Source organism: Anolis sagrei, chromosome 9, assembly GCF_037176765.1.
Source record: "Anolis sagrei isolate rAnoSag1 chromosome 9, rAnoSag1.mat, whole genome shotgun sequence".
NCBI lineage: Eukaryota > Metazoa > Chordata > Lepidosauria > Squamata > Dactyloidae > Anolis > Anolis sagrei.
This window is the reverse complement of record NC_090029.1, coordinates 23,917,399-23,931,343: the sequence shown is the minus strand read 5'-3', so window position 1 is coordinate 23,931,343 and position 13,945 is coordinate 23,917,399. Positions and strand designations below refer to the sequence as shown.

The 13,945-nt window shown below is 43.5% G+C and overlaps 1 protein-coding gene across 1 annotated transcript in view; it reads left to right on the top strand.

Moving 5' to 3' along the window:
- Nucleotides 1–8,786: 8,786 nt before the first annotated feature.
- Nucleotides 8,787–13,945, top strand: part of GLCE (glucuronic acid epimerase) — a 65,045-nt gene continuing 59,886 nt past the window's right edge. The window contains exon 1 of the mRNA XM_060755390.2: nt 8,787–8,981. The gene's annotated coding sequence lies outside the window, so the exon portion shown is untranslated. The remainder of the gene's footprint in view (nt 8,982–13,945) is intronic.

Below are 13,945 nucleotides of genomic sequence, written 5' to 3'. Positions count from 1 at the left end.
ATCTCCATCTCTGTTGGAAACTAGGAAAATTGGGTTTATATATCTGTGAAGCTATGAAAATTGGGTTTATATATCTGTGAAACTAGGAAAACTGGGTTTATATATTTGTGAAACTAGGAAAATTCGGTTTATATATCTGTGAAACTAGGAAAATTGGGTTTATATACCCAATTTTCCTAGTTTCTAACAGACCTCACAACCTCTGAGGATGCTTGCCATAGATGCAGGTGAAATGTCAGGAGAGAATGCTTCTGGAACATGGCCATACAGCCCGGAAAACCTACAACAACCCAGTGATTCCGGCCATGAAAGCCTTCGACAATGCATTGCACAAACTTTGTTTTTGTGGGACATCCTGCTAGAACACATTTTGCTCTAATTTTTCAGTGAATATCTCATCAAGTCTCAACCAATTCAGACAAAGTTTCTAGAGGATAGTAACTACTTTCAAAGAATGTACTGCACAATTAAACAGGAAATAACACTTTCAAACCAGGAACAGAAGTGTAATTCATATTGTCTGATTTCTCCATAACCGATGCACACTTCGTTTATGTATTCTTCACTTTGACTGTCTTCCCTTGGTGTTGCATTTCTAAAAGCCACCCACACCCCTTGGATCAGCTCCAGTGTCCTGGAATCAATTCTCTGTCTTCTCCGCTTAAGATTTATTTCACCATCAAAGGCTGTGACTGAGAGCATCAAATAAAAGCAAGACATTGAAAAGTCCCAAGGGGGGGACGGTGGTGGCTCCAGCTGGTGGTCTTGGGCCATTTGACACGAACCTCCTTTGACATGGACAACATCCTAACGATCCATCCGGCCCTTCATCACAGCAAGACTTTCTCTGCTTGAATGAATTAAGAGACAGACAAGATAATTCCTGACCAAAGAACAGTTGTCAGATGCAATATTTGCTGATGGGAAATAGAAGGACATAGGGCAGAAATCCTAGTGGTACCCCATAGCAATGGTTTGGTGTATCTAAATGTCAATTTTAGTCCAGTGGCAACAGGCTTACAATATGCTGTAATGATAAATATTAGAAGTAGCCTTGCTTGGTAGATGCAGGGAATGCTGTTGGAGTAGCATATCTTGATTTCAGTAAGGGCTTTGACAAAATCTCCCATGACCTTCTTGCAGGCAAATTAGTCAAATGTGGGCTAAGAAATGCTACTATTAAGTGGATCTTTAATTGGTTAAGCGACCAAACCCAAAAGGAGCTTCTCTCCAATGGTTCCTCTTCATCCTGGAAAAAAGTGACTAGTGGAGTGCCATAAAGAGGGTTCTGTCCTGGCCCAGTACTGGTCAACGTCTTTATTAATGACTTGGATGAAGGTTTAGAGGGCATTCTGATCAAGTTTGCAGATGACACCAAATTAGGAGGGATAGCTCCAGAGGACAAGGTCAGGATTCAATATGACTTTAACAGATGAGAGAGCTGATTGGTCAAAACTAACACAATGAATCCCAACAAGGACAAATATAAGATACAACAATTATGCAGGAAAAAAATGAAATGCAAAGATGCGGGATGGGTGATGCATGGCTCGACAACAGAGTAACATGTGAAAAAGATCTTGAGGTCTTCATGGACAGGTTGAACATCAGCCAATGGTGTGATAAAGCAGATAAACAAGCCAATGGGATTTTGGGCTGCATCGAAAGGAGTCTAGTGTCTAGATCGAGGAAAGTCTCTATTCGATTTTGGTTAAACCTTTTCACCTGAAATACTGTGTCCAATTCTAGGCACCACAGTTCAAAAGAAATATTGACAAGCTGGAAGGTGTCCAGAGGAGGGTGACTGAAATGATCAAAGGTCTGGAAACCATGAATCCCTATGAGGAACATCTTAAAAGAACTGGGTATTTTTAGTCTGCAGAAGAGAAGTATGAGAGGAGACATGATAGTCATGTATAACTATGTAAAAGGATGTCATCAGGAGGAGGTAGCAGGTTTGTTTTCTGCTGCCCTGGAAAATAGGACTCAGAGCAATGGGTTCAAATTACAGGCAAGGACATTCTGCCTGAACATTAGGAAGAACTTCCAGACTGTAAGGGCCGTTCAGCAATAGAACTCTCTGCCTCGGAGTGTGGTGGAAGCTCCTTCCTCGGAACTTATAAACAGAGGCTGGATGGCCATCTGTCAAGGGTGCTTTTATTGTGCTTTTCATGAATGGCGGAATAAGGGGGGTTGGATTAGATGGCCCAGTGGTCTCTTCTAGCTCTATGATTCTTTCCTGGGCCCAGTTCTGTTCAACATCTGTATTAATGACTTGTATGAAGGTCTAGAGGGCATGATCATCAAGGTTGCAAAGGACACCAAATTAGGAGGTGTCCTCTGATCCAAAGGACAGGATCGGAATTCATCATGATCTTAACAGATGTGTTGCATGAGATCCAGTAGGTCTTTGGAGGCTTTTAAATAGAGGCTGGATGGCCATCTATTATTATTATTATTATTATTATTATTATTATTATTATTATTACCACCAAGTCCTGTCTCTTGTGCAATATTTAACTCCATTCTGGCTTGGCAGTCCAGCGAGAGAGCAGGTAGGATGTCAGGGTTTATTGCAAGAATAAAACATTAACGACTCTATAATTCCTTTATGACTTGGCTTCGAAAGCTGGAGCTCCTTGTTCTGCAGTCAGCGGAGAGGCAGGTGTCCTTGGCATCCTCTCTATCGAGTCACGGAGCCAGGATTTGCTCCCATTTGGAGAAGTGATTGGATCTCATAGAATACATCTTCCCAGCTTTCTCTTGCTATTCTCAAATCCCCGGGACCCCAAAAGATCCCAAAACCAAGGGAAATGCCAAAGAGGGGTCAAACCTATCTCTAATTTGACTCATAGTAACAAGTTGTGTTGGTGGATCTCTTTAAAACTCCCTCCTTTGCACTTCAACTACGTTTTCACACTTCCAGTAGCATTTTAAAATTAATTTCCTTTGTTCAAAGCTTAGTCTGTGTTCCATTATTAATTCCATTAGGTTTAACCTGCGGGTGGGACACATCAATTGAGCCATAAGCTTTTAAAGTGTGTATACATTTTTGGGGACACCCTGTATGTATGCATGTGTACATACATATATTCAATCCGATTTGTACTCAATCTACTCCTTTGAGCTTCAAGCAAATCTAGCATTTGCCAAAATATACGATCCTGCGCTTTTCTTTTATTCGAATTCTACCGCACTGTTGGTCACAGCTGACCTCCAGTTACAGCACTCAAGGGCCAGGGCTTCCCAGTTCTCAGTGTCTATGCCACAGTTTTTAAGGTTGGCTTGAAGCCTATCTTTAATTTTTTCCCCTATCCACCAACCTTTCATTTTCTATTATTCAATTGGGAGTAGAGTAACTGCTTTGGGAGACAGTGAACTTTGGGCATTCGGACAACATGGCCTTTGTGTATTGTATATTGCATTGTATGTTGTAATTGTTAGGCATCGAATTGTGCCTTTTGTAAGCCGCCCTGAGTCCCCCCTAGGGGGTTGAGAAGGGCGGGGTAGAAGCACCCCAAATAAATAAATAAATAAATAAATAATTCAGTCCAGTGGAGTTGGTGGCAGAGGATCATTGCTTCAATGCTGGTAGTGTTTGCTCCTTCTGCTTGTCTTCCCCAAGAGATTTGCAGGATTTTTTGGAGGCAACACTGATGGAATCGTTCTAGGAGTTGAGTGTGACGGTCCACATTTTGCAGGCATATAACAAGGTTGGGAGGACAATGGCTTTATAAGCAAGCATCTTGGTATCTCTACAGATGTCCCAATCCCCAAAAACTCTCTGCTTCATTTGGAATAATAATAATAATAATAATAATAACAACAACAACAACTTTATTTTTATACCCTGCCACCATCTCCCCAAGGGGTCTTGGGGCGGCTTACATGAGGATTATGCTGCACTCGCAGAGCTCAGGCGGTGTTGTATTTCAATGTTAATGTTGACTTTTTGGAGAGGTGGCTGCCAAGGTAGTGGAAATGATCAACATTTTCTAACGTTACATCATTAAGCTGGATGAGGGCTAACAAATTGAAATTGAATCCAGACAAAACAGAGGTCCTCCTGGTCAGTCGAAAGGCCAAACAGGGCATAGGGTTACAGCCTCTGTTGGATGGGGTTACACTCCCCCTGAAGACGCAGGTTCGCAGCTTGGGAGTGATCCTGGACTCATCGCTGAGCCTGGAACCCCAGGTTTCGGCGGTGGCCAGGGGAGCTTTTGCACAGTTAAAGCTTGTGCGCCAGCTACGCCCGTACCTTGGGAAGTCTGACTTGGCCTGGTGGTCCACGCTCTGGTTACATCCCGAATAGATTACTGCAATGCACTCTACGTGGGGTTGCCTTTGAAGACTAAGGTTGGGGCAATAACACATCCCTGTTTGACACCTGATTCCACCTTAAATGGGTCGCTTTGGGAGCCATTGCTGTCCAAGACCGTTGCCATTATGTCATCGTGAAGGAGCTGCACGATGTTCACAAATTTTCCTTTTCCTTCAAGAGCATCCAAGTTTTTGGAGGATGGTCCAGAGAACACTGCGATTCACTGTGACGAATGCCTTTGCAAGATCATCCACATAAATTAGACAGGAGCAAACTTGGGCCCTCCGGGTGTTTTGGATGTCAACTGCCACAATCCCTAACATCCTCCTTTCCCCCCTCAGCCGCTTAAGCCCAAGTTTGCCCATGCCTGATAAAGTGTTACTTGAACTTTATTTATTTATTTGCTAAGGATTGTTTCCATAGAAAGACAGGCACACAAAAGGCTGCCTTGTGTTCCAAAGGCTTACCTCCAGCTGTAGAAGGAGGTCTTATTATTGCAGTTTGCAATTCATTTGCAATTGTCACTCCTACAGTGATAGCTCAGTTTAGGTAAAGGCATTCCCCTGACATTAAGTCCAGTTGGGTCTGACTCTGACTTGACTACGGTGGTCCACGCCTTAGTTACCTCTAGATTGGACTATTGCAATGCACTCAACATGGGGCTACCCTTGAAGACGGCCCGGAAACTCCAACTGGTTCAACGTTCAGCAGCCAGATTAATTACCAGGGCGGATTACAGGGAGTGGTCAACCCCCCTGTTTAAGGAGCTCCATTGGCTGCCATTTATTTTCCGGTCCCAATTCAAGATTCAGGTCATTACCCATAAAGCCCCAAATGGTATGGGACCTGCCTACCTTCGTGACTGCATCTCCTTCCACAAACCGGCCCACTCCGATCTGCGGGAGAGGCCCTCCTTTTGCCCCTTCCTTTATTACAGGCCCACCTTATGGGAACAAGGGAGAGAGCCTTCTCCTCTGTGGCCCCACGTCTCTGGAATTCATTGTCCGGTGAGATTAGGCAAGCCCCCACTCTAGCAGCGCTCAAGAAGGATCTCAAAACCTGGCTTTTCTGCTGTGCTTTTGGAGTGACCCTACAACTTCCTTTTGTTCGCACCCCCATAATGTCTGCCTCCACACTGTACTTCCCCCTGCCTGTTTGAAGGCCTGTCTCCATGATTCGTTTTCCAATGCGTTTTTCCTTCACAAATATTTGCATTTCATCTCTATCTCATCCTGAGTTTTTACTATTTTACCTTGTACATGTGGTCCGCTCGCTATGATTGTGATGTATCTATTACTGTATTTTGCATTATTTTATTGCATTCTTATGCATTATTTATTTTATTGCAAAGTTTGTGTTTTGATTTTATTTTGTTGTAATGTATTTTTGGTCTTGGCCTCATTTAAGCTGCCCCGAGTCCCCTTTGGGGAGATGGTGGCGGGATATAAAGTTAATAATAATAATAATAATAATAATAATAATTGGTGCTCATCTCCATTTCTAAGCTGAAGAGCCGAAGTCGAACATGACCCTCCCCCCCCCCCCCCCAAGAGATAGTAACTTTTGGTTTTGCTATGGGCAAGGACACGAGGCTGGATAATAAGGGTTAAGCCTTGGTCATTTTGGTGTGTATCATTTAATCAAGGCTTTATGCCCTATTTTCATATGTTTACAGCAGAAGGTAACCAATTTATTACTGAAAATCATGCCACAAAAGTATTTGAATTTTTCCATCGGAGCCACACCTGGGCTCCTGATGGTCCCCCATCTCACAAACAAGGGACTCTCTTTCCCTCTCATGGATATATTTCCCTTTATGGACACTTGGGGAGGATAGTTTGGTTTACTCTCTGTATTACGATTTCTATATTTTCATATTTTCTCCTGTATTTCTATACTTCCCTTCATGTAGCTGACCTTGCCCTGACCCTTTTTGCCCCCTTCCCATCTCCTTGAGGAAAAATATGTAAGGAAGTTGCCCTGATCCTGGAGGGGCAGAGATTAGCCATCACAAAGAACTCTTATCTATAGACATCCCTTGCATGGACAGTGACAAAAGGTGATATTCTTTGGCTTCGGAGGTACTTGGCCACCAAGGGTGTCACCAATTAGCAAACTCTTAATCATATCTCCATGGGATAAGGAGAAACCCTTGAAAGGTTTTCCCCTCCCAACCTGTCACCCATTCAGCATCTCACTAAAGACATCCACCTAAGTTTGCCCCCATTGTTCCCTTGTCTGTGCTGTTAAAGAAAACCCGGATTATGTTGGTTTATGTTTATTGCCACCCATCATAGGACAATAGACTAGCCTGGCTCGCAGGCCTTTCTAGGACTCGCCAGGCATTTGGTCATTTCCTGAGTTTCCATAATCCACTCAAGAATGCATTGTATTCCCTTGTCCTGCCTCCCTCCCTCCCTCCTGATTCGCCGGCGCGCCGAAGTGGCAGGAGCCTTCTGATTGGCACATCACAGCAGCCTTGTAATTGGCCCACACACTCAGAGGGAGGCCGAGCCTCCTCCCAGCTGTTGTGGCATCAGCCAATCACTTTTCAGCCAGGCAGAGGGCCGAGAGTGGGGAGATTTGAAACCCACAACTCTGTATTTTCTATTAAAATGCCATTTATTTCTGTAACCACGTGCTCTGCTTGGCGAATGATTGCTGCTCTGTATCCTTTTTAGCTGAATTGCTAATAAACCTCGGTGGCACTTCCTTCAACTTGGTGAGACCTTTTATTGGGAAAAATCAGGGATTGGGTGCTTCTCTCTGTCTTGCCAGGGTAACGAACTCTTTAGTCTGATTGGTCTCTGCCTCCTGGCAAAGACCCCTAAATTCCTGCTCTATAACAGAGCCAGTGTTGTCCGTAGACACCTCCAAGGTCATGTAGCCAGCTGTTACCTTCCCACCTGAGCGGTACCTATTGATCTACTCACACTTGCATGTTTTTGAACTGCTAGGTTGGCAGAAGCTGGGGCTAACAGCGGGTGCTCACCCGTTCCCTGGATTTGAACCTGCGATCTTTCGGTCAACAAGTTCAACAGCTCAGCGGTTTAACCCTCTGCGCTTTTGTAAATATATGCACCATTCCTTTCAATCTTTTTGAAAGATTTTGGCACAAATGATTATTTTTCAGAGACAGAGAGAGGTTTTCATTGCCACAGAGACCGCCTAAAAAGAATGACCCTGGGTGCATCTACACCAATGAATTAATGCAGTTTGATCCCATTTCAAATGCCATGGTTCAATACAATTGGATCCTGAGAGTTTGTGGTCTGACAAGGAAGGAGAAAGACATTGCCAAACAACAAATCCCAGGAATCTATTGAGCTTTGTTAGAGAGATGAGCCAAAACTAACAAAATGAAGTTCAACGGGGACAAATGCAAGATACTCCACTTTGGTAGAAAAAACGAAATACAAAGATACAGAATGGGGGACAATGCCTGGCTCAAGGGCAGTACGTGTGAAAAAGATCTTGGCATCCTCGTGGACAACAAGTTAAACATGAGCCAACAATGTGATGTGGCGGCAAAAAAAGCTAATGGGATTTTGGCCTGCATCAATAGGAGCATAGTGTCTAGATCTAAGGAAGTAATGCTACCCCTCTATTCTGCTTTGGTTAGACCACACCTGAATATTGTGTCCAATTCTGAGCACCACAATTCAAGAGAGATATTGACAAGCTGGAGTGTGTCCAGATCAAGGGTCTGGAGAACAAGCCCTATGAGGAGCGGCTTAGGGAACTGGGCATGTTTAGCCTGAAGAAGAGAAGGCTGAGAGGGGATATGATAGCCATGTATAAATATGTGAGAGGAAGCCACAGGGAGGAGGGAGCAAGCTTGTTTTCTGCTTCCCTGGAGACTAGGACGCAGAACAATGGCTTCAAACGACAAGAGAGGAGATTCCATCTGAACATGAGGAAGAACTTCCTGACTGTGAGAGCTGTTCAGCAGTGGAACTCTCTGCCCCGAAGTGTGGTGGAGGCTCCTTCTTTGCAGAGGCTGGATGGCCATCTGTCAGGGGTGCTTTGAATGCAATATTCCTGCTTCTTGGCAGGGGGTTGGACTGGATGGCCCATGAGGTCTCTTCCAACTCTTTGATTCTATGATTCTATGATTTGACAGTGAAAGCGGGACTAAACTGCATTCATTCTTCAGCATAGATGCACCCAACTGCCTTTGTTTTCTTTGGCCTTGGCGGAGGAAGGCAATTGGTCGAGGCTGTGGCGTCGCGTGCTCTGATTGGACAGCCCGGCTCGAGAGGCGGGAGCAAGGAGCCAGAAAACAGAGGGAGAAACTTGACGTAGCCTGCCTCGCCCACGCGCCTCCTCCGATTGGCCCTTGGAAATGCGGCTTTTGATTGGCTTAAAGAAAAGGGCGGGGTTACCAAATGGGTGGGGCGAAGGAACTTTCAACCTCCTGCGTTCCCTCAGCGCCTGTAGCGTGGGCGATCTCGCGAGAAGCGGCGGGGCGAGAGGTGCGAGGGGGCGGGGCCTCCGGCGAGGCTGTTCGACGGTGGCTGGAACGCGTTCATTCACTCTTTTTCTCTCTCCTCCGCTGCTTCCCAGTTGTGTCTCCGGGGACGAGGCGGGCGGGCCCGTAAAGGGTGAAAGAAACAAAATAAAAGGGAAATTTTTATGTTTCAAGGATCCGCTTTCGCAGGTAAGACTGTGAGGCGGGAGAAAAAAGATGGAAAAGGGGGGGTTTTATTACTATTTGGGGCGCCCTTTTCATAGCCAGAAGAAATAGAGTCAAAGGGCTTTTATATATGTATATGGGGGTGACTTTCTTTGCTGGAGGTGGGCTTTTGGGGAGCTCTCTTTCCATTTTGAGGCCTCCTGCCCCCACAAAATGAACCCTGGGACCCCCATTTTCTATGGATATTTGGGGGGAGTGGGTTTCAATGGGGACAACAGCCTCATCCTGTAACTATTGAGTCATACTATCCCTGGTAGAATAAAAGAAGAGCATTCCCTTATCAGAAATGACTTAAAATATTATAGAATGGGCTCCCTCTTTGAGGCTGAGAAAGTGGCACCTTTGCTTTCAATGCATGCAAAGTGATTTTCATGTGCAAAAGGATCAATTTGGGTTATTTTCATGTGCAAAAGGATCAATTTGGGTTATTTTCATGTGCAGAAGGATCAATTTGGGTTATTTTTATGTGCAAAAGGATCAATTTGGGTTATTTTCATGTGCAAAAGGATCAATTTGGGTTATTTTCATATGCAAAAGAATCAATTTGGTTTATTTTCATGTGCAAAAGGATCAATTTGGGTTTTTTTCATGTGCAAAAGGATGAATTTGGGTTATCTTCATGTGCAACAGAATCAATTTGGGTTATTTTTATGTGCAAAAGGATCAATTTGGGTTATCTTCATGTGCAACAGAATCAATTTCGATTATTTTCATATGCAAAAGGTTCAGTTTGGATTATTTGCATGTGCAAAAGGATGGAAAATACTCTAGAATTGTTCATATGAATAACTGAGAATAAAAAACACCTTTTCTATTGGTGCACAGTGTTCCTTTCATGGGCCAAATAATTAAAATATTGCATATAAAGTTACCTCCAGATATGTCTCATATATATATTGCATGATGCTTCAATTTCATGTTTAGACTTGGGTCCGTATTCAAAATATCTCATTATACATGTGTATGCAAAATACAGCAGAGCTTTTGGTACACAAAGTTCGTATCATGTGCCAAATTATTAAAAACATTGCCTATAAAATTTATCTCTAGATATGTTATAGATAATTTTGTTTGTTTGTTTGTTTTGTCATGTCAGGAGCGACTTGAGAAACTGCAAGTTGCTTCTGGTGTGAGAGAATTGGCCGTCTGCAAGGACGTTGCCCAGGGGACGTCTGGATGTTTTGGTGTTTTATCATCCTTGTGGGAGGCTTCTCTCGTGTCCCTGCATGAGGAGCTGGAGCTGATAGAGGGAGCTCATCCATGCTCTCCCTGGATTTGAACCTCTGATCTGTCGGTATTTAGTCCTACCGGCACAGGGGTTTAACCACTGCGCCAGGGGAGGGTGGGCTAGATATTTTATAGATATGTTATATCATATATATATATATATATATATGCATCGATTTCATATTTAGACTTGGGTCCATGTTCAAATATATCCTTAGATATGTCTATGCAAAATAAAGCAGAGAGCTTTTGGGTCCCATCTCCCAAGATCCCTCATGATCCACTTTGTATGATGTTCAAATGTAGTTATTCCAACATCTGAAAAGGATACGTATGATTTTGTGTTTAAACTTGGGTTCCTAGCAAAGGGATATCATGGTGTGTGTATGCAAATACAGATGTATTCCCAAGAACAAATGTTGGTTTCATGCACAAAAATTACTAAAAATGTGTAATAAAATTATCTTCAGATAAGTGTACAAGGTATTTATGAGCCAGACATGAAATTAATGGGTTGAGTTGGTCCTTCCTCCAAGAGATCTCATGTGCACATTGCACATTAATGTGCAAATACAGGTATTCCAAAATCCGTGTGTGTATGTCTGTATACACATACATACGCATATATACATACGTATATATCTATATATATTCTCGAACATTATGGGTAAGAGACACTCCATGAGTGGTAACGGAGAATATGATGTAGTTTGAACTAGCATTGGACTGGATTATATGAATCTATATTGCCATATTGTGGAGAGAGAAAGTGGGGTATAAATAAACATCATCATAACAATATAATCCAATGCAGTTCATCTGCATTCTGAAACTGCATTATATGACAGTGTTGATGAGGTCTTCGATATGTGTGGCTGTATTTTTTGGATAACTCTTGCCTTCTTCATAAGACATTTGGTTGGTAAAACATGGATGGTTTATTGTGTTGTCGAAGATTTTCATAGCCGGAATCACTGGGTTGCTGTGAATTTTCTGGTCTGTCTGATCATGCTCCAGAAGCATTCTCTCCTGACCTTTCTCCCACATCTGTCGCAGGCATCCTCAGAGGTTGTGAGGTCTGTTGGAAACTAGGCAAGTGAGGTTTATGTATCTGTGGAATGATGTTTAGGGTGGGAGGTTCTCATCTTCAAAAAGTAAAGCCTTGAAGGGAGGATTGTTGTTGTTGTTATTGACAACTTTGGTGGCAGTGCTAAGGGCCTAAACCTCAGGAGCTTGTAGTTTGAACCCCAAGTTACTTTATTTAAATATCCCGCTGTCTGAGATTAGATGATGTGGATCTTGACTTGGGAGAGGGGGGGGGTGCAAAATATATGTGGTGTTGATCTATCTGCACTCCATGAAGGGTACCACAGACTGAAACCTTACAGCAGTGGTTCTCAACCTGGGGGACCCCAGATGTTTTGGCCTTCAACTCCCAGAAATCCTAACAGCTGGTAAACTGGCTGGGATTTCTGGGAGTTGTAGGCCAAAACAGCTGGGGACCCACAGGTTGAGAACCACTGCCTTACAAGGTGGAATTTCTTTTGGTATAGTGTGCAGCTGTGCTCCCCAAAAATCAGGTGTCTTTGGTTGGATAAGTAGATCTTAAGAAAGGTAATTTTGGTCTTGGTTTCAATTGGCTCTTTCCAAGCCCAGGCGACCAAGAAGGCAGTGTTTGTTCGTGCCTTTAAACAAATATTTCAGATTCTCCAGTTGGCTTTGGTTGCTCCTGCCAGGCTTCTTCTTTTATTCCTGAGTGAATATGTTAACTTGCCTGGTCTTGTCTAGACGGGTGGACGGTGAGATTTGAATGTTTCCAAACTGTAAGAAGGGCCAATGAGGTCCCTCTCCTTAAGGAAGTGACCCAAATCATGACCAATGTCCAATCAACCTGACCTCAAGACCAGGAAAAATTCTGAAGCAGATCATGAAGGAGGCAGTCTGTCATAACTTCTTGCACACCAATGAATTTGGAGTTGGCTGAGTGTCCAAACTCAAAGGGTGCTTCTCTCCAATGGTTTCTCTTCATCCTGGAAAGAAATGACTATTTGAGTGCCATTAAGAGGACCTTGTCCTGGAACTTGTCAACATTTTTATCAATGACTTGGATGAATGTTTAGAGGGCAAGCTGACTAAGTTTGCAGATGACACTAAATTGGGAGAGAGAGCTGGTACTCCAGGAGACAGGATCGGGATGCAAAAGGACCTTAATAGATGAGAGAGCTGATTGTCCAAAACTAACAAAGTGAATGTCAACAAAGAGAAGTGGAGGATACTTTGCTTAGGCCGAAAAAATGCAATGTGCAAAGACAGAATGAGGGACGCTAGGCTTGAAAGCAGTCAATTTGTCAAAGAGAACTTGGAGTCTTTGTGGACAATAAGTTGAATAACAGCCAACTGTGTGATGCAGCAGCTAAAAAAGCCAGTGGGCTGCATCAAAAGGAGTATAGTATCTAGATTGGGGGAAATAAGGTACCACTCCCTTCTGCTTTGGTCAGACCTTTTCCCCTAGAATATTGTGTCCAATTCTGGGCACATTGACTAAGCTGGAAGTTGTCCAGAGGAGGGCAACTAAAAGGATCAAAGGTCTGGACCCCATGAATAATTCCTCTGAAGAGTGTCTTAAAGAGAAGGTTGAAAGGAGACATGAGAGCCATTAAAATATCTGAAAGGATGTCATAAGGACGAGGCAGAACACGGCTTCTTTTCTGCTGCCCTGGAGACTAGGACTCAATGGAACCATGGCTTCAAATCCCAGGAAAGGAGATGCTACTTAAACATTACGAAGAATTTCATGAATGTAAGAAGTACTATTCAGCAGTGGAACTCTCTGCCTCAGAGTCCAAGGGAGGCTTTTTCTTTGGAGCCCTTTAAACAGAGGCTGGATGACCATCTGTCGTGGGTGCTTTGATTGTGCTTTTCCTGCATGAAGGCAGAATGGGCTCGGACTGGATTGCCCATGCGGCCTCATCCAACTCTAGTATTCTGTGATTCTGCAAATGTTGCAACGTATTAGTATGTCAGCTGTTGTGTCTAAGTGTGTCATTTGCTGTACATTGTTTACAATGTTCTGGTTGCGGATGACACGATAAATAAATAAGTTTGCTTTACATTGATTAACCGAAGTACCTTCAGGTTTGTTGTGTCTCCATAAGTGTCTGTACGTCTTGCAGTGGTTCTCAACCTGGGGTCCCCAGATGTTTTTGGCCTTCAACTCCCAGAAATCCTAACAGCTGGTAAACTGGCTGGGATTTCTGGGGGTTGTAGGCCAAAACACCTGGTCACCCACAGGTTGAGAACCTAATGGGTTGGTTTAGTCTGTTTTGCAAGTAGAGCTGGATAACTGTCACAAAATGATGTGTGTCTCCAATGTTGACATGTTTGGAAAGCTCTGGTTTAGAGACTCAGAAACAGGAGGAACACTGCAGAGGAGGAAGAAGAGGGGGAATTAGAAGAGGAGAAGAAAGATGAGAAGGAAAAAGAGGAGGAATTAGAATTAAAACAGGAGGAGGAAGAAGGGAAAAGGAGGAGGAGGAATTACAATAAGAGGAGGAATTAGAATTAGGAGGAAGAAGAAGGGAAAAGGAGGGGGAGGAATCAGAATAAGAGGAGGAGAAAGATGAGAAGGAAAAAGGAGAAATTAGAATTGGAGGAGGCGGAAGAAGAAGAAGAAGAAATCTGCAATAAGAATAAGGCCACAA